Source organism: Somniosus microcephalus, chromosome 1, assembly GCF_052327205.1.
Source record: "Somniosus microcephalus isolate GS21.2 chromosome 1, FLI_Smic_1.0, whole genome shotgun sequence".
Lineage (NCBI taxonomy): Eukaryota > Metazoa > Chordata > Chondrichthyes > Squaliformes > Somniosidae > Somniosus > Somniosus microcephalus.
This window is the reverse complement of record NC_140987.1, coordinates 450,045,328-450,065,719: the sequence shown is the minus strand read 5'-3', so window position 1 is coordinate 450,065,719 and position 20,392 is coordinate 450,045,328.

The following is a 20,392-nucleotide window of genomic DNA, read 5'->3' as shown; positions in this document are numbered from 1 at the left end:
CCTGGTTGCCATTTCTCTGTTCGGTAGTCGCGAGCCAAGACTGGTTGCCCTACATTGAAGCGCCTTGTCAGCTTCTCATTGATGTGCTGGAATTGCTTATTCTCAACATCTCTTCGTACATTTGGTCTGAGCAAATCCAGACGAGATCTCAACCTTCGGTTAAAGAACATCATGGCCGGGGTCTGGTTGGTGACTGCATGTGTCGCATTTCTGTAGGCTAACAGGAAATTGTCCACCTTATGCTGCAGTGGAATGTCATCATCGCACGTGGCCCTTACTGCTTTTTTAAAGGTTTGTACGAACCTCTCAGCCAATCCATTTGTGGCTGGGTGATACGGGGCGGATGTGTAATGCCTTACACCATTCCTTTTCTAAATCTTTGAAACTCTTCGGACACAAACTGTGGTCCGTTATCAGAGCAAAACTGCTCTGGCAAGCCGTTCCTGGCAAATATGGTCCGTAGGACTGCAATAGTTTTCTCCGTGGTGGTGGAGGACATTTTGATCACCTCAGGCCATTTCGAGTGCGCATCCACGGCTATTAAAAACATTGAGTTAGTTACTGGCAAGCGTTCAATTATAGTCGAATGAAATATTTCGACAGGGTCCACTTCTGGTGCTTCCTCCGCAGTAGGCAGTGGCAGGCGTGATAGCCCATCAGCGTTTCCATGCTGTTTCGTGCCCTTATACTCAATTTCATATTGGTTCACCCCTAGAAACAGGGACCATCTTTGTAGCCGTTGCGCAGTCATCACCGGAACGCCCTTCTTTGGATTAAAGATGGAGACAAGTGGTTGGTGGTCAGTCAGCAAGGTGAACTTCTGCCCGTGCAGATAGTGATTGAACTTTTTCACTCCCTACACTAGGCTGAGGGCCTCCCTGTCAATCTGGGCATAGTTACGCTCGGCTGAGGCTAGTGATCGTGACGCAAAGGCTATTGGCCTCTCTGAGCCGTCCGAGAATTTGTGCAACAGCACCGCTCCAATGCCATACGGTGATGCATCACACGCCAACTGAATTGGTAGTGCTGGGTTGAAATGAGCCAACACCTCTTTTGATGTGATCAATTCTTTGCTCTTCTGGAAAGCTCATTTACATTCGTCATTCCACTTCCATGGTACCCCCGTTTGCAGTAGGGTGTTCAGTGGGTGTAGTACGGTGGACAAATACGGCAAGAACTTATGGTAGTAGTTCACCAGCCCGAGGAACGACCTCAGTTGTGACACATTTTCCGGTGCTGGAGCCTTGACTACTGCCTCAATCTTTTCAGGGGACTTATGTAACCCCTCTTTATCAATAACGTGGCCACAATACGAGATCTGCTTCTGGAAAAACTCGCATTTGTGGCGATTAGCTCGAAGCCCATATTCCTTCAATCTAGTGAGCACCTGCTCCAAGTTGGCGAGGTGATCACTGTCATTTTCGCCCGTGACCAGGATGTCGTCCAAACAACACTGGGTCCCTGGAATCCCTTGCAGGACTTCATCCATTGCCCTTTGCCAAAGAGCCGGAGCTGATGCTGCCCTGAACACTAGCCGGTTGTATTGGTAGAGACCTTTATGAGTGTTGATCATGAGGTACTGTTTTGAGGCTTCTTCTACCTCCATTTGCAGGTACGCCTGGGCCAGATCAATCTTATTGAAGCGTTTCCCTCCAGATAGCGAGGCGAAAATATCTTCAATCCGCGGATTCGGAAATTGTACCGTGTGAAGGACTGGGTTCACTGTCACCTTAAAGTCCCCACAGATGCGGACCTTCTATCGTTCCCCAGGCGTATTACTCAACGACCTCTTCATTACAGGAATGATGGGTGTAGCCCACTCGCTCCAGTCCACTTTGGACAGTACTCCTGAACGTTCCAAACCTTCCAGCTCTGCTTCGACGGCTGGGCGGATCGCATAAGGCACCAGTCTGGCCTTAAAAAACTTTGGGCTTGCATTTTCCTCTATTTTGATCATCGCTGTTATGCCTTTTAGTGCTCCGAGTCCCTCCTGGAACACTTCTTGTGCGTCAGTTAGCATTTTTGACAGTCGTCCAGGTGTGGCGTCGTCATCCTTTTTGTCATCTACAGTCAGCGCTTGTATGGAATGCCAATCTAGCTGTATCTTCCAGATCCATTCACGTCCTAGTAGTGGTGGTTCTCCCTCTGGCAATACATATAGGTCCATTTTTGGTGTTTCCTTGCCGTTATATATAACGTTCACCCTTATTTTTCCTTTGGGGTAGACTTTTTGCCCCGTGTACGTCTTCAAGACAATCTCTGTATCTCTCAAGGGTATATGTGAGAATAGCCGCTTGTAGTCCCTTCAGTTTATGACTGTTAGGGCTGATCCTGTGTCCAATTCCATTTTCACTTGGACTCTGGCTATCTTGAGCGTGACCCAGATAGTTTGGTGATCCTCCGTTTTGATCACATTATGTAGTTTCAGACAACCCAGCTCCTTGCTTCCGGAGTCTGTATCACTTTTCTGTTCGTCTGAACTACTCTCCGTCACCTTATGTACCTTCTTGTACTTCTCCTGTGGAGATTTCTTGCTGCTGGTTTTCTTTCCGACCTGCAGACTCTTGCTATGTGTCCTACTTTTCCACACTGTCTGCACACTTGGTCCTTGAACCAGCAATCATTATGGTCGTGTGTTGTTCTGCCGCAGCGATAGCACTTCACTGTTCTGTATGACATTTCATTTGTGCCATATTCTTGCGGTCTCCATTGTATCTCTGCCGCGCCCCATGCTGCTGCTTCGTGTGATACTGCCATGCAGAAAGCCTTGTCCAGCGTAAGATCCTTTTCTGATAGAAGCCTTTTCTGGGTTCCTTCACTTTGAAGCCCACACACAAACTTGTCCCTTAAAGTATCTGCTAGTCCCGTTCCAAACTGGCAGTGTTTCAATAGCTTGCGCACTTCTGTTAAAAACTCAGCATTACTTTATTCTTTATGCTGGATCCTTTTGTGAAACTTAAATCTTTCCGCTATCAGCAGCGGTGTGGGGTTTAAGTGGTCCTGTAGGATTGACACTATGTTTCAAAATCCTTTTCTACTGGCTTCTCTGGGGTTACTAGGTTTCGTAGTAAGCCATACATTTTTGCACCCATTGAATTCAACAATACCAGCGCTTTCTTGTCATCTGGCACTTCATTCGCCTTGCAGTATACTTCTATGCGTTCGACATATGTCGTCCAATCTTCGACATCATTGTCGAACGCTGTGATACTGCCACTCTTCGGCATTTTTGGGTGTGGTTAGACTGGCTCAAAATGGCATCTCCCGCGCTCTCCCTTCTTCTCCGCTGCGGCTCAAAATGGCGTCTCCCGTGCTCTCCCTTCTTCTCCGCTGCGGCTCAAAATGGCGTCTCCCGTGCTCTCCCTTCTTCTCCGCTGCGGCTCAAAATGGCGTCTCCCGCGCTCTCCCTTCTTCTCCGCTGCGGTTGCTCGGCCCTTGAACACCGGCTGCGCTCTGCTCTCTCTCGTTGACGCCACTCGGTCCTGAACACCGGCTACGCCCTGTGCGCTCTACCCTCTCTCTTTTTCCGTCAACGCCGCTCGGTCCTGAACACCGGCTGTGCCCTGTGCGCTCTACCCTCTCTCTTCTCCTGTCGACGCTGCTCGGCCTCTTTCTGTGCCGTCATTCGGCTCTAGCCACCGCTGTCCGGGGAGGGTCTGCGCCGTACCTGTTGCCAGCCCGTTTCGCTGGACCACCGTGACTGGAGAACCAAGCCCAGCTCTCAACAGCCTCCCCTGCGATGCTCAAGTCTCCGCTGGATGGTTGACGCCCGTGCTTCTGGACTCGGCCTTTCTCTTTCACTGTTCTCCAGGAGCGAATCCCTGGGAGGTGATGCAGAGTTGCAGGTAGGTTTGAATCTTCTCGTCGCCAATGTTAGATCCATGTATCTTGATGTTGTGTGTCCTTCAATAACTAGACAAGAGACTGCAGGGAACAATCAACAGGTGTTTACTGGATGAGGGTTACTCTAAAACTAACTGTACAGATCCCTACTCAGGGTTTATATACAGGTGTGGTCACTGCCGGTACTACAGTATACAGGAGCTGTAAAAAGTAGTTCTCCCTTTAAAGGTACATACACTGCAACAGGGAACTGTCGCAGCAGCTTCAGGTGAGGGAGGGGCAGCCCCGCGGTTAAACGTGGATATCCAAACGCTACTGCTCAAGTGGAGCGTCTCCGCCGTTAGCTTTGCGAAAACAGCATCTCACCCTTCGCCACCCGGAACCTGCTGCATTCGCCCATTAAACCCGCCACAGAAAGTTAAGCCTGTCATTACAAGTATAAGTCTTCTTCTTCTTAGGCAATCCCTCGGAACCGAGGATGACTTGCTTCCACACTAAAAATGAGTTCTCGGGTGACTGATGAGTCCAGTGCGGGATCTACAGTCTCTGTCACAGGTGGGGCAGATGGTGGTTGAAGGGGCGGGTGTGGGTGGGGTGCTTGGGTTGACGTGCGCTCCTTCCGCTGTTTGCGCTTGTCTTCCGCTTGCTCCCGGCGAAGAGGCTCGAGGTGTTCGGCGCCTTCCCGGATGCTTCTCGTCCACTTTGTACAGTCTTGGGCCAGGGATTCCCAGGTGTCAGTGGGGAGTTACACTTTTTCAAGGAGGCTTTGAGGGTGACCTTGAAGCATTTCCTCTACCCACCTGGGGCTCTCTTGCCGTGTCGGAGCTCTGAGTAGAGCATTTGTTTTGGGAGTCTCGTATCGGGCATGCGGACGATGTGGCCTGTCCATTGGAGCTAATCGAGCGTGGTCAAATCTTCGATGCTGGGGATGTTGGCCTGAGCGAGAACACTGACATTGGTGCACCTCTCCTGCCAATGGATTTGCAGGATCTTGCGGAGGCAGCGTTGGTGGTACCTCTCTAGTGCTTTGAGGTACCTGCTGTATATGGTCCATGTCTCTGAAGCATATAGGAGGGCGGGTATCACTGCTGCTCTGTAGACCATAAGCTTGGTACGGGATTTGATGTCCAGGTCTTCAAACACTCTCTTCCTCAGGCGACCGAAGGCTGCACTGGCACACTGAAGGCGGTGTTGGACTTCGTTATTGACGTCTGCACTTATTGATAGTAGGCTCCCGAGGTAAGGAAAGTGGTCCACGTTGTCCAAGGCCTCGTCATGGATTTTGATAATCGGGGAGCAGTACTGTGGCTGGGGCAGGTTGGTAGAGTACCTTTAGCTTACAGATGTTTAGTGTAAGGCCCATGCTCTCGTACGCTTCGGTGAAGGTGTTGACGATGGTTAGGAGTTTGGCCTCAGAGTGTGCGCAGATGCAAGCATCGTCTGCATACTGTAATTCGATGACAGGGGATGGGACCACCTTGGATCTGGACTGGAGGCGACGGAGGTTGAACAGTTTCCTGTTTGTTCTGTAGTTTAGCTCCACTCCAGCGGGGAGCTTACTGAGGGTGAGATGAAGCATTGCAGCCAGGAAGATCGAGAAGAGCATTGGTGTGATGACACAGCCTTGCTTGACCCCAGCCCGTATGTGAGTTGGGTCTGTGGTGGATCCATTGGTCAGGATCATGGATTGCATGTCATCGTGAAGCAGGCGGAGGATGGTGACAAACATTTGAGGGCAGCTGAATTTGAGGAGGACACTCCATAATCCCTCATGGTTGACAGTGTCGAAGGCCTTTGTGATGTCAAAGAAGGCCATGTACAGCAGTTGGTGCTGTTCCCTGCAGTTCTCTTGTAGTTGACGCGCGGTGAAGATCATGTCCATTGTACCCCTTATTTGGCGGAATCCACATTGCGATTCTGGGAGGAGCTCTTCAGCCACTGGGAGAAGGCGATTGAGGAGGATTCTTGCGATGACTTTCCCTGTGACAGACAGCAGGGAGACTCCTCTGTATTTACTGCAATCGGACTTGTCACCTTTCTTGAAGATGGAAACGATTACGGTGTCGCTGAGGTCCCCTGGCATGCTCCCCTCCTTCCAAATACACTTTTAACGACATGATAAGTGTTAATTGCTGCCAATCAACCACCCAGGAACCGAAAATTGACTATTACAGGTATGGAGTCTCATTCCTTCTGATTTCAAATTTTTCAGGGTGATTTTAAAAATGTCAGATTTTAAAATTTTACATTCCATTTCCTTTCTGTCTCTTTTTTTCCTCTCTCTTAATCCAATCTCTCTTTCCCTCCCTTTATTTTTCTTTCTGCAGCTGATTTGACATTGGATTCACCCCCTCTAACTTACACTTCCTTCTCAGTCCTTCCGCTGTTTATTTCACAATCCTTCCATCTCATTGGTTAAGGAGATACCCTGTTGGTTGCCCTGTTCACTCAGGTCCCAGAGACCAGGGGCTGGATTTTGATACTGGAGGCGTGTAGGAGGCGGGTCTACAACTTTCGGGGTTGTATCCCGCCTCCATCGAGTTGTGGCCAACCCACGCGATTTTCACTTGATTGACCTTGTTGAGCCCGCCCAGCGGGCTCAGCAGGCCAATTAAGGGCCACCCGGCAACAGGTGACGTCACAGATTGACATTTCATCTGTCAAGAGCTTTTGACAGATGAAATATCAGCGTTTGACAGCTCTTTGAAGCTGTCAAACACTGACAATCTGTACACTAAGTTAATTCCTTCCTCTCAGGCTGATTTAGAGATCTCTCCAGAACAGAAAGCTGAATGCTGCAACTTTTGACAGCTTGCGGCCATTCTGCTTTCTGTGCCGGTGAGATGAGGGACTCCCAAGGCCTGAAAGAAGGAAGGCTGTAAAAGTAAGTAAAGGTAATTAAACTTCTTTAAACACTTTACACACACCAAATGCACTTACCTCTGCAATCATGCACCCATCACTCACCTGAACACCGGACATCTCGAACCCTCCAAGCCCTTCAGCCCGACGGTCCGCCTCGCTAACTTGGCGTGGTTTGGAGCCGTCGGGAATCCCACACTTCAACATTAAAAATAGGGATTAGGCTAAAAACTGCCTGTTAACTACCCATTAACAGGCAGTTAATTGGCACTAATCCCCTTCCCACCTCGGGGAGGCGGCTCCCAGTGCGGGATTGGAGGCGCGTGGGGGTTTAAAATCCCGAAATCGGGGGGCACTAACCCATCCCGCCTCCATCCCGCCTCTTTTGAAACTGGCATGGAGGCGGGTTGGGGGCGGGATGGGTTCGTGCCCCCCGATTTTGGGATTTTAACCCCCCACACGCCTCCAATCCCGCCTCCATGGCCCAGTGCAAATCCTGCCCTTGGTTGCCCTTGCTGGGCTGTTATCAGCTCGCACTTTCAGCAACTTTGTGGACATAAAGGATCTGAGCTGAAGGGTGCAGGGGCAAGACTAACTAAGGGCAGATGGCATTAGATGCGCTGCTATAGCATGTCCCGGCCAATAATCTGTACCATTATTGCACTACTTACTCAGGCGCAGTGATCTCTTGAGGGGCCCATACATGCAGAAAATGAAAGATGATATTTGGCGCAATCACCTTAAAACTGAGAAGAATTCATGAGAACATGATTCACTGGGGCTTTTAAGGAATGGGCACAGCGACCCACCTCTTCACCCTGGCATCCTACGCCTCAATGAGCAGAGAAAGGTGCTAAAAAACACACACAACTTGGAATATTGAGAGATGAGGCTGGGAAGTGGGAAGGTCTTGCACCAAAACAAGTTCTTTGAATGCATTTTTATGGCAAATAATAACAAATCACTTCAAAAAATATTTCCGATTGCAGATTCCTAAACTTGTTGTGCCTGATGCGCATGAATGACAGAGAAATGAGATGAAACTTTAAATTTTAAGACTCAAAGAAGAGATATCCTGGTTTGCGTTCAGCATTTCCTTGTTTACGCTGATTTGCGCCCAATTGAAGTTGGCCGGGTTTCTAACGAGATCAGGAGGATACCTGGGCATAACATGACATCAGCAAGGTGTGCGCAGTTTCAGTCGCAACCCACGGAGGAAACGCTAGCCCGAATTGTGTGACATAAAGAAAGAACCTGCAATTTTCTCCAATTAAATTTTGGGAAGACCGAAGCCATTGTTTTCGCTCCCCGCCACAAACTCCGTTCCCTAGCCACTGGCTCCATCCCTCTCCCTAATATCTGTCTGAGGCTGAACTACACTGTTCGCCACCTTGGTGTCATATTTGACCCTGAAATGAGTTTCCGACCACATATCCACAGCGTGACAAAGACCGCCTACTTCCACCTCCGTAACATCGCCCGTCTCCGCCCCTGCCTCAGCTTATCCGCTGCTGAACTCCTCATCCATGCCTTTGTTAATTCTAGACTTGATTATTCTAATGCACTCCTGGCTGGCCTCCCACACTCCACCCATCGTAAACTTGAGGTCATCCAAAACTCGGCTACCCGTGTCCTAACTCGCATCAAGTCCCGTTCGCCCATCACCCCTGTGCTTGCTGACCTACATTGGCTCCCGGTTAAGCAGCGCCTCGGTTTCAAAATTCTCATCCTTGTTTTCAAATCCCTCCATGGCCTCGCCCCCTCCCTATCTCTGTAATCTCCTTCAGCCCCACAACCCCCCCGAGATATCTGCGCTCCTCTAATTCTGCCCTCTTGAGCATCCCTGATTATAATCGCTCAAACTTTAGCGGCCGTGTCTTCTGTTGCCTGGGCCCTAAGCTCTGGAATTCCCTCCCTAAACCTCTCCACCTCGCTACCTCTCTTTCCTCCTTTAAGACGCTCCTTAAAACCTACCTCTTTTACCAAGCTTTTGGTCACCTGCCCTAATTTCTCCTTTTGTGGCTCGGTGTCAAATATTTTGTCTTAAAATACTCCTGTGCAGCGCCTTGGAACGTTTTACTACGTTAAAGGTGCTATATAAATACAAGTTGTTGTTGTTGTTATATAGCACCCTTTAAGCCCTCAGGACATCCCAAAGTGCTTTACAGCCAAAAAAGTACGTTAGCAGTGTCGTCACTGTTGACAACGCGGCAGCCAATTTGAGAACAAGGTCCCACGATCAGCATTGTGATAACGACCAGATAATCTGTTTTGGTTATGTGGGTTGAGGGGTAAATATTGGCCCAGGACACCGGGGAGAACTCCCCCCTGCGCTTCTTCGAAATAATGGCCTGGGATCATTTATATCCACCTGAGAGAGGGCAGGCGGGGCCACGGTTTAACCTCTAATCTGAAGGACGGCACCTCCGACAGTGCAGCACTGGGAGTGTCGCCCTCGATTTTTGTGCTCAAGCCTCTGGAGTGGGGCTCAAACCCACAACCGTCCTGACTCAGAGGCGAGAGGGGGGTGCTTTCCACCGAGCCGCGGCGGACACCAGACATACAGGGGGCAGTTCTCTGACGGCGGACCTGGCTGCGGGGAGCCATCCCCCGTGAGAACGCGGCAGCAATTCCCCGCACGTACTGCCGGTGACCGCGATGCTCTGCCGTCAGGTGTGCTCGGAACGTGACCGCGTAACACAAGTAGCTGTGATTTCTGAATTTCTCTGTTGGTGCCGAACTGCTTTGCAGCTTAAATGATGTACCTCAGTCGCCAAGTGCTCTCTGTGATCAGTTCAACTGGAAAAACTCCGTGCAGATCCCAACCAGCAATTGTAGAAGTTTTCTATTGAAAACATGCACTTAGTTCTGGTGCTCAAAGAATGAATTAAATTGCATCTATTAAGTTACAGCTGTGGCATTTGCATTATTCATTGAGCAGAGGCGACCTTTCAAACATTTAACAAAGCACCTGGTTTAAGTTGTTTTATGTGTGGGCTGTTTTATGTGATTTCTCAGCGCTGCAATAGAATTTGAAACACCAAAAAAAAGTTGCACATTTTGGTGAAGGTGCTTTGGTGCTTGTAAATCACGGAGGCGGCGGGAGGGTTTAATTTTCCGACATTCAGCAGAATGCCTCAGCCACTGGCAAAGCACCTCAGAGGGGGCCGTCCGACCCGATTGCCTGCCTCCCTTTCGCGGCTATGTTCGCGCCCGGTTGGCCCTGGAGATGGAGCACTCGGTGTCCGCCGGCAGGCTCGAAACCTTCCGAGACCGGTGGGCGCCGCTGGGACTGGAGTGCACCATCACCCCGGCCGATGTTATTTTAATTTAAGTTGATAAGCCTCATTTGGTGTTTCCTTAAGTTGCAGATAAATTGCACAACCACAAAAGAGGGACAACCGACGGTTCTCCCCGGCCAATGTTATTTTAATTTAAGTTGACAAGCCTTATTTGACCTTTTCTTAAGTTGCAGATAAATTGTACAAAAGAGGGGCAAAGCATCTTGGAAAATCGGGTAATCAGGTGATTTTCCCATCACCTAAATGAATCGTATGTTCTTGAATTTCCAATATTGCTTGTGAGTGGGTGAGGTTCCCTACTGGTTTTGTAAGCTCCAAATATTGCTCCTTCTTTTGAAACAAGCAGTTCCGTCAGTTTTTAATAAAAATTACAGCCCCGATATTAACCTGAAGGTGTCTTCCTAGCCGGGGGTGGGGGGTTGGGGGGGGGGGATTTGTGTGGGGGAAATCCGCAAGGCAACTGAGTCGGAATCTGCGATCTCAACGCAATTGAAACCAATTAATTTGACTGCCAGGTTTCGTGTTTCCAAGCTGTGCAGCGGTCGTGATGCGCACCCGCATGACACGATCTCAGCCGTGTTTAAAGGGACAGTGCATAGCATAAGTGGAAATTGGAGGTGTTCAGGATAGATGGTGCAGGTAGAGCAAGGGCAGCACCAAGATTTAACGACACCTCAATGGAATTGCTGCTGGAAAGACTTTTCCCCAGCATCGGGAGGAAGAGGTCCTCTTCCCTTCCCATGGGCGGAAGAGACCTCCCCAGAGACCAACACAGCTTTGGTTGCACATTGCAGAGGAGGGCACAAGCAGGGATGTGGTCAGGAGGACCTGGGTGCACTGCCGCAAATGTTTCAATGATCTCAGTAGATCACAAAACATTAGTACAAAGCCACACTCACCCTCATCCTGCGGTGCCACTCATCACATCCCCACCACTCTGCCTTCCCTACCCTACTCCTGCACATCCTTCTCACACCAACTTACCTTGGACCTCCACCCATCCCTCTCTCTCTATCTACATTATCACATCCCCATCTCACTTGCCACCCCTCACACTCACCCTCATCCTAGTGCAATCATACCAACTAACAACACACAAGGGTAGGCACTTGTGTGTTTTAGCCAATGTTCATGTAAAGTTTCTGTTAATGTGGTGTCAAACATTGAAGCCTTTATTTTCAACACTTTATGTTCTTGGACAAATGTGTGTGCACCTTTGAAAGAGGCTTAGTGAGTTGCTGTGAATGGTGAGACATAATGGTAACCCCTGTAATGGTGATGCGTGTCAAAGGAATGGCTTGGGCATTGTAGGGATGCTTTATGGTGTTGGTGTGGAATGGTGCCAACCTGGCGCATCATGTTGCAACCAGGGTGTACATCATCAAGTGAAGTAAATCTACCCATAGTGAGGCCATCCCTGGCCTCCCGCGCAGCGATGTGGTCGGGTGCTGATGCCCTGTGTCTTGTGCAGCATCAAGTGAATGCGGAGAAGGTTGGTGTTGTTGTTGGTGCTGCTGGTGTGCCTGGTGCTGCTGGTGTTGCGGCTGGTCGTGGTCAGATTCTGAGGACCAAGGTGAGAGAGTGTAAATTGTACCCATGCTGATGGAGTAGATAGCAGAAGCATTCTGTCAATGGTGAGAGAGGTTACTGCAATGAGTTGACTGTGGATGGAGAGTTTTCTCCAAACACTTGCAGCCTGCATAAAGCTCAATCTGTCTTCCAAAGGGAGAGAGCAACAGCCTCTGCATTTGGAAAGTAAACAGATCTGAAGTGGGAGCTGTTATAGTACATTTCAAAGTGTCACTTATCAGCTGATTCAATGGCCACTCAACATCCACCTCAGATAAACTGATGGGGTCCAGGAGCAGTGTGGAAGCCGTGGGTGAGCTGTTACAGTTAAAATATAAGGTTAAATTCACTCTTAATGGCTTGTCCACAAGCCAATAATTGTTTAAATTGGGTCCCCTGCCGCTGCCGGTCGGGTCTGCTCAGCGCTGGCAGACCTACCTTTGGGAAAGGCAAGTGTGCGCGATTTGACAGCAGGCTCCCGACCTGCTGTCAATCAAATCAAATTCATTTCCGACCCACCACTGATCCCATCCGCCGAGCACCGGCAAAATTCCAGCCAATTTTGCAGGTCGATGACCTTTCATCAGTACTGGAAAATGTTAGAGATATAACAGATTTTTAAGCAAGTGCGGGGTCAGGGAAAGGGAGAGAAGGGAGGAAAGAACAAAAGGGAAGGTCTGTGATAGGGTGGAAGGCAGGAGAGATTAAATGACAAATGGGATGATGGTGCAAGGCAAAAGGAGATGGTAATGGGACAAGTTAAGAAACAAAAGATGGGTCTAGAGGAGGTGTAATGGCAGAATCATCAGCACCTGCTGTCCGAAAAAATGGGAGTGCTGGTTATGATCTGAGTATATTTGATGATTCAACGACATCCTGTGGTGTAAGCCCCCTTTCAATCTATCTTGCTAAGTGTTCTCCATCACATCACTCCTCACGCCCACTTAACTCTCAGCAGCATCCAGGCTTCACTTTCCATGCACTTCAGCACCTCCCCATTTATCCATCCTCTGTAGGGGGTGGTGTGTGTGCGTGTCAGCTTCACCTCTGACTCCTTTGAGCAGTTCGAATCGCTCCCACACCCCTGGGTTCTTGACACCGGACTTAGGTACAGGCGGCGCTACAGAAAATCGAGCAGACAAGTGGTTTGGTGCAAGAAAACCGTAATTTTTATTAAAGGCACAATAAAACACAATCTTACTGAGAGTTACAGGAATAATTACAGGCATATAAAATTAAACTTATATGAGAATGGGGAACACACGGCACATCGAGGGAAACAAATACATTAAAAATCCCTTTATCCTTATCCCACCCCCAATACCTAACTAGATTAAGCTACGAGGGGCCAGGAATTCATGCTCACCAATTCGAAACCTGTTGATTTAACTGGTTGTGGGTTTTGGGGTTCGCTCTTGTTGTCCTTTGGGCCTGCCATCGTCATGTGGTCACAGGGTGCAGCTATGGAGTTGTTTGTGCGAAGCACCCTCCTTTTCCTCCGTTAAAATCTTCGTTGAGTACTTTGTCGCGATGGGTCTTCTTCTTCTTCGGGCGGTTCGGTCGCCGACGGTTTTGTTGCGGTTGGGACTCAGTTGGCGGTTTTTGCCATTAGACAGATTTTTCTACCCAAGCTTCAAACGCCAACTTATTCTTAGATGGGGTTTTACTGTCCAAGCATCAATCGCCAGCTTATAACTAGGCTGTTTGTCCCCCAACGCGTCTTTCCACTGCCCTTCTCTGCCTTTACCGGTTTTACCGTTTTTCTCGTCTCGTCTCGTCTGTTTGTGGCCCCGTGTGTCCTGTGCGTTTTCGATTCGGTTCTCGTTCTCCTCCCCGTTTGGCCCCAGTGTTGTAATGGGCATCCTCGGTGTCGGGGCGAGCAAGAGAGTGAGCAGCAAGAGGCAAGAACAAGAGAGGCCGAGCATGAGAGCAAGCGCTACCGGTGGGCCTACAATTATACCCGGTTCTTCACCCCTTATCTGCGTGCCAAATCAGGTCAGTCCTTTGTCTAACTTTTGGCGGGTTTGTCTAAAATAATTACAGTCATTTACTTTAATGACTTCTGGGGCATTTGTCTCCTTGTTTAATGGCTTCGATATCCTGGCTGTTTGTTATTTATGAAACTTAATCGGGTTTCCTGGCTTGGCAGCTACCTGTGAGCTGTTACCGATTATTTATGCGAGAAGTTGATGGCCTCAAGATTAGGCCCATCCTGACTTGATCTGTTCCAAGGTGAAGAATGCATATTCTGTGTTTACCTAGCTGTCTGGCTTTACAAAGTCTTTCACAGATCCATGCATGCTAGGTTTCGTTTCAGGGCCTGTCTTTTTGCAGGGCCTTGCTTTTAAAATCCTGTCGGTTTTGGTCACGAGGCCTCAGAAGCCATTTTGGGTACCCTTTTTTTAATAACTTGTCCATTCAGGGTCCCTTTATCCATAACTTTTGGGGAATGTGGGAATTTTGAGAAGCCTACACCACCACTTACCCCAATCCTTACGCAATGTGACACATGTGTCTCATAGTCACCCTCACCGAATGCACTGCATCCATTGGGTGAATTCTGTTGCCAAGGCCCTAAGCTCTGGAATTCCCTGCCTAAACCTCTCCACCTCTCTAACCTCTATTTCCTCCTTTGAGACGCTCCTTAAAACCGACCTCTTTAGATTTTGGGCAGCTGCCCCATATTTATCCTTATGTGGATCGGTGTCAAATTTTTTGTCTTAAAATGCTCCTGTGCAGAGCCTTGGGACGTTTTACTACACCAAAGGCGCTATATAAATACAAGTTGTTGTTGTTGTTGAATACCTGACCATCAATCACTCACATGTCTGTTTTTTTCGCTCCATGTAGGAGAAGAGAGCACAAAATGCAAGGGAGAGGGAGAGGACTGGAGATACGCCGTCACAAATAGTCCAGCTCACAGATGCAGAGGTGGACGCCCTGAAGATAATTGGCGCATCCGTGTCCTCTCAGCCGGAGAGGGAGGGACAGAGAGCTCGCAGACAGCTGGTGACAGAATTAAAAATATCTCTGACACACATATGGCTAATTTCATTTAATTAACGACTGAATTATGAGAAGATGGAGAAAAATTCGGTATCGACCATTCTGGGGCACTAACATCGCCCGGGCGCAAATCTTTCAGCACCTGGCGCTAATTAACGCCGGTGACCGCAAAATTGAGATTTAGCGCCCCAAGAGGGAAGTGGATCGAGCGCTAAATCAAGCGCTGCACTTCCTTCTTGGAGCGCAATCGGCAGCAGGCGGGGCGGAGACGTCAGCAGTGCTGCACACTGGGCCGTGCGGTGCCGCCGCGTTCAAAGGCTCTGTCCCTGCCTTAAAGGGACAGGCCACCGCTGCAGGCTCCGCAATAGAAAAACTACCGACCTAGAAGCAGAGTGCCGGGCTGATCGATGGCGGGCAGGAAGCCGCGGAAGAAAAACTTCAACAGGACAGGTAAGTTTTTTTTTTCACTTCCCTCGGCCACCTCGCCTTCAATCGTCGCCCCCGAAGCGGCCCGGCCCGCCCGATGCGCGCCTCCTGCAGCTGTCAGTGTTTTCGACCGACGAGATGGCACGGGGCGAAATTCATGTTTCGGATCTGGGGCGCTACCGAGGCAATGTGCACGCCGACGACGTCACAATCTCCGGGCAAAGGAGATCGGGGTGCAACGCAGTAGCGCCGCCGCAAAACCCCCGGCGAATATGGTGGGAGTCGATGTCACCGCCATGCCCCGGGGGCGCTAACGCAAATGCACCCAATTTCTAGCTCGAGTATAGTGATTGTTAAGATTGTGAATTTGCCGTGATTAAATCATATCTCTTTCTTTTGCCTCCCAGAGCCTTCACGCGTACAGCAAGTGTCGCAGGACATCCAAGAGGACGGTTCCTCAGAGGACCTCATTCCTTCTGAGGGTGCACCGTCACAGGACGTACAGCCAAGCACCAGCAGATACTCGCACATCCAGTGGGTCCAGTTAGACAGTTAGCTGGGCTCTCACTTGATGTATCGCAGTTCACAAGTGAGCACGAGCAGACACTGTTGGCAGGGACAGCTGTGGAAAGTCCGTGTCAGGAGCCACAATCCTCTACAGGTTCTGCTCAGCTGGAACACAGATGTTGAATCCCCGAGGGTTATTGTTGAGAAGGAGAATGCTACAGGTGCATCAGCAACTTAGCCAGGTACCGACAGACATGCCACACAGACAGTCTCCAGTCATAGGGCTGGATTTTGATTGAGGAGGCGTGTAGGAGGCGGGACTACAACTTTCAGGGTTGTAGTCCCGCCTCCATCGAGTTGTGGCCAACCCACGCGATTTTCACTTGATTGCCCTTGTTGAGCCCGCCCAGCAGGCTCAGCAGGCCAATTAAGGGCCACCCGGCAACAGATGACATTTAAGATTGACATTTCTTTGAAGCTGTCAAACACTGACAATCTGTACTCCAGGTTAATTCCTTCCTCTCAGGATGATTTGGAGATTTCCCCGGGACAGAAAGCTGAATGCTGCAATTTTTGACAGCTCGCGGCCATTCTGCTTTCTGTGCCGGTGAGATGAGGGACTCCCGAGACCTGAAGGAAGGAAGGCTGTAAAGGTAAGAAAAACTTCTTTAAACACTTTACACACTTTACACACCAAACACACTTACCTCTGCACTCATGCACCCATCACTCACCTGAACACTGGACATCTCGACCCCTCCAAGCCCTTCAGCCCGACGGTCCGCCTCGCTAACTTGGTTTGGAGCCGTCAGGAATCCCACACTTCAGGGCTAAAAATAGGGATTAGGCTAAAAACTGCCTGTTAACTACCTGTTAACAGGCAGTTAATTGGCACTAATCCCCTTCCCGCCTCGGGGAAGCGTTCCCAGTGCGGGGCGGGTACCTGCCTCCTTTGAAACCGGCATGGAGGCGGGTTGGGGGTGGGATGGGTTCATGCCCCCGACTTCGAGATTTTAACCACTCACACGCCTCCAATCCCGCCTCCGCGGCCCAATGAAAATCCTGCCCTATAGAGTGTTGGGGGAAAATTTCAGTTGATTTGCGCCTCCCATTTAACGGGGCGCAAAGCAACTAGCGCCCGGGCGCGGCACTGCCACGCCTCCCGCGAAACTCAGCGGGAGGTTAGCGGCGGCGGTAACTGATAGTGCCCCACGGTGCTGCGCCACCGGCGATGATGTCATCGTCGTGCGCAGCGCCCCGCTAGCGCCCCGGCTGCGATCTTCAGTAGCGCCCCCTGATTTATCGCCGGATGCTATGTCCGATGGGGTCAGGGGGGCCTAGCTGCGTGCAGGGCGGCACAAATTAAAGGCCTCCGCTGCCGTCCCCGGCCTCCTGATCTGCCCCACCTCCCCCCCCCCCCCCCCACGCCCCTGTGGAGTGCCGGCTGAGCTCCATGAGCCCGGCACTTCTCTTGAGTGCCGGGCTCTTTTGCCGGCACTCTGATCCTGGTGGCCCAGCTGGGCCGCGAGTCGTGCTGCGCAAGGCCCCTCACCTTTAAGAAGGGTAGGAAGGCCTGCAATACCGCGGCATGACATGCCGCGATATTCCCTCGCAGCGCCCCAAGAAGGAGGTGGCACACTTCCAGTAGTGCCCCGCTTCCCTCTTGGAGCGCTATCACTCAATTTCAGCCGCGGAATGCTAATTTTTTCGGGCCCAGCGAAGTTTGCGCCCCAGAGTGGGCGCGACTCAATTGTTCCCCCATAGAGTCATAACGGCACAGATGGAGGCCATTCGGCCCATCGAGTCCCTGCCGGCTCTCTGTAGAGCAATCCAGTCAGTCCCATTCCCCCGCTCTATCCCCGTAGCCCTGCAAGTTTATTTCCCTCAAGTGCCTATCCAGTCTCCCCTTGAAAACATTGAGGGCTAGAAATTCAGTAGGCCTTGCGCCCAGTTTTCGCCCAAAGAGGGCTTTTGCGCCACTTGCTGAGCTTTCGCCGATATTCAACGCTGCGGTAATGGCGGCGTTAACCAGTAGCGCTGCGCCACCACCGATGACGTCATCGGTGTGCGCAGTGCCCCGCTACTGCCCCGCTACCGGCCCGGCCGCCATATTTAGTTGCGGCCGCCTCTTCCGCAGCGGCCGCAAACAGCGATCAGAAAACGGGGCCGTCCTGTAGCCTTAGTGGGGCGCTTTAAGGTGGAGGTGCGGCCGGCCGCTTTTTCGGCGGCCGCCTGCCCGCACCTCCTTCCCCGGCCTCCTCCACCCCCCCCCGCGGCATTGCCGGCTGCTTTCCGCGAACCCGGCACTTCTCCGTGGTGCCGGGCTCATTTGCCGGCACTATCCAGCGGCGATCTCCCCGTTGCAGGCACCTCCCCCTTAAGAGAAGGAGGAGGCCTGCAGTACCGCAGCCTGCCGCTCCACAGCGGGTGGCGCAGCGGCGCCTAGAGCACTGAAATTCAGCTTCAGCGCCCCAAGCGGGGGCGGGCACACCCTGGAATAGCGCCCGGTTCCAACTTGGGGCGCAAAAACTGATTATCTGACGGGCGCAACTGGCTCCGCGCTCAGCGCTAACTTTTGGGCGCACGCCAGCTGGCGGGCCTAAAGTGAATTTCTAGGCCTGAGTGTCTCCGCTTCCACCACTTCCGTCGGCAGCGAGTTCCAGGTCATCACCACTCGCTGCGTAATAGAGTTTTTCTCACTTCCCCCCTGTATCTCTTGCCCAAAACCTTAAATCTGTGTCCCCTGGTCCTTGTACCATCAACTAGTGGGAACAGCCTTTCCCCGTCTAGCCTATCCAAACCCGTCATAATCTTGTACACCTCTATCAAATCACCCCTCAACCTCCTTTGCTCTAATGAAAACAAATCCAGCTTCTCCAACCTGTCCTTGTAGCTAAGGTCCCCCATCCCAGGAACCATTCTGGTAAATCTCCTCTGCACCCTCTCAAGGGCCTTCACATCCTTCCTAAAGTGTGGTGACCAGAATTGGACGCAATGCTCCAGATGTGGCCTAACCAGCACTTTATAAAGGTTCAGCATAACTTCGCTACTTTTGTACTCAGTACCTCTATTTATGAAGCCCAAGATCCCGTTTGCTTTGTTAACCACTCTCTCAATATGTCCTGCCACCTTCAGGGACCTATGCACATTAACTCCCAGGTCCCTCTGTCCCTGCGCACTCTTTAAAACTGTGCCATTAAGTGTATATTGCCTCTCCCTGTTCCTTCTGCCAAAATGCATCACCTCACACTTCTCTGTATTAAATTCCATCTGCCACTTGTCTGCGCATTCTGCTAGCCTTTCTATGTCCTGTTGCAGTCGATTGGCATCATCCTCACTGTTTGCCATATCCCCAAATTTGGTGTCATCAGCAAACTTCGAAATTCTACTCTGTATTCCAATATCCAGCCTACCAAACTCCTGACATGAGTTCCCAGCATGCGAATCTCAGGAAGGGGATGAGTAAAGATTAAAATATACCTTAATGATCCTTTATTGTGTCTCAAACTGCTAACGAGACACTTAAACGTTGAAAATATGACAAACGACTTGTCGTATTACAATATTCACACAGGCCTAGCACTAGCTTGGAGTTGAGATACTAATGAGGAAACAGATATACACTTCAGAATTCCTTTCACGGAGGCGATGTCCATACAACGTGATTCATATCATTAGGCTGTTCCGCAATAGTGCTTTTATTACAATCCGACCTTGGTTTTAGGTTCACCCAATGATTGTTTATTTATTGGTGATTTTGGAAACTTTCGAATTGGCGGCAAGTTTAGAAACGTAAGGGGGAAAAGTTCGGTATCGGCCGGTAACTTTGGCGCCCAGCGTTAATTACAGCCGGCGACTGTGAAATTCAGTTTGAGCGCCCCTGGAGGGAGGTGGAGCGCTAAATCAAGCATTATACACTCCTCTTAGGGCGTTAACATCGGGGAGCGGGGCGCTACCTCAGAGCGCTAATCTAGTTCCGGCGCTGTCAATTAGAGAATCCTCAGACAGACTGGCGCCTTCCAATTCTTAAAGGGGAGGTTCCATCATGCTGCACAGCTTCACTCTGATCATTGCTGCCTGTGACCCGGGTCTGCAAGGAGCTGCGATCCAACAACCACAAACCTCATGGCTACTCAGAGGCCCAGGGAGGCGATGGCCACACAGGTGATGGGCATGCATACTGAGGTCATGGGTGCAATGGCAAGGGTGCCCGAGAGCATGGATGCACTGGCTAGGAGCGTGGAGGAGTCCGCCTCCAACATTGCACTCATCTCTGTGCAAACCATCCTTGGCAGAGAGACCGTGGGGACTCAGACCTCATGCCGTGTGTCCTGGGTGAGGTGGCAGCAGCTATTGCAGCACAGGCCAAAGCAACGCAACGGCTTAGTGCTGTAATGGAGCCAGTGGTTGGTGGCATCCAATCTCAGACTGCCCTCATGCAGTCTCAGATTGATGCTTCGCAAGCACTGACTGCTGCCATCTTTGCTGGATCACCCACTGTTCACTGGGGATCTCACAGTGCCACAGCAGGCCAGCAATCTGTGCTCAAGCAGATTGCTCTGGATGCTGAGGTTCTGCCCGAGGCAGGGCAGTGTGTCGGGCGAACAGGAGGGCGCTGTCCTCTCTCAGGATGACAGCATTCCTGCTCCCACCACTGCCACTCCGCCATTGCACTTGCCGCAGCCTGTAACCCAGCCAGCCCAGACTGCTGCCGCCCATGCTGAGGTGGTGCAGTCTGCAGCCGGGCCTTCCAGGCCCAGAGCTGGTCGAGGGTGTCCTGCGTCCTGCAAGGCCATCTGCAGTCTCTGGATCCAGCGTTCAGCAGCCTTTCACCAGCCTTGCTGCAGCCACTGGGGCCACATTATGGAGGAGCAGTA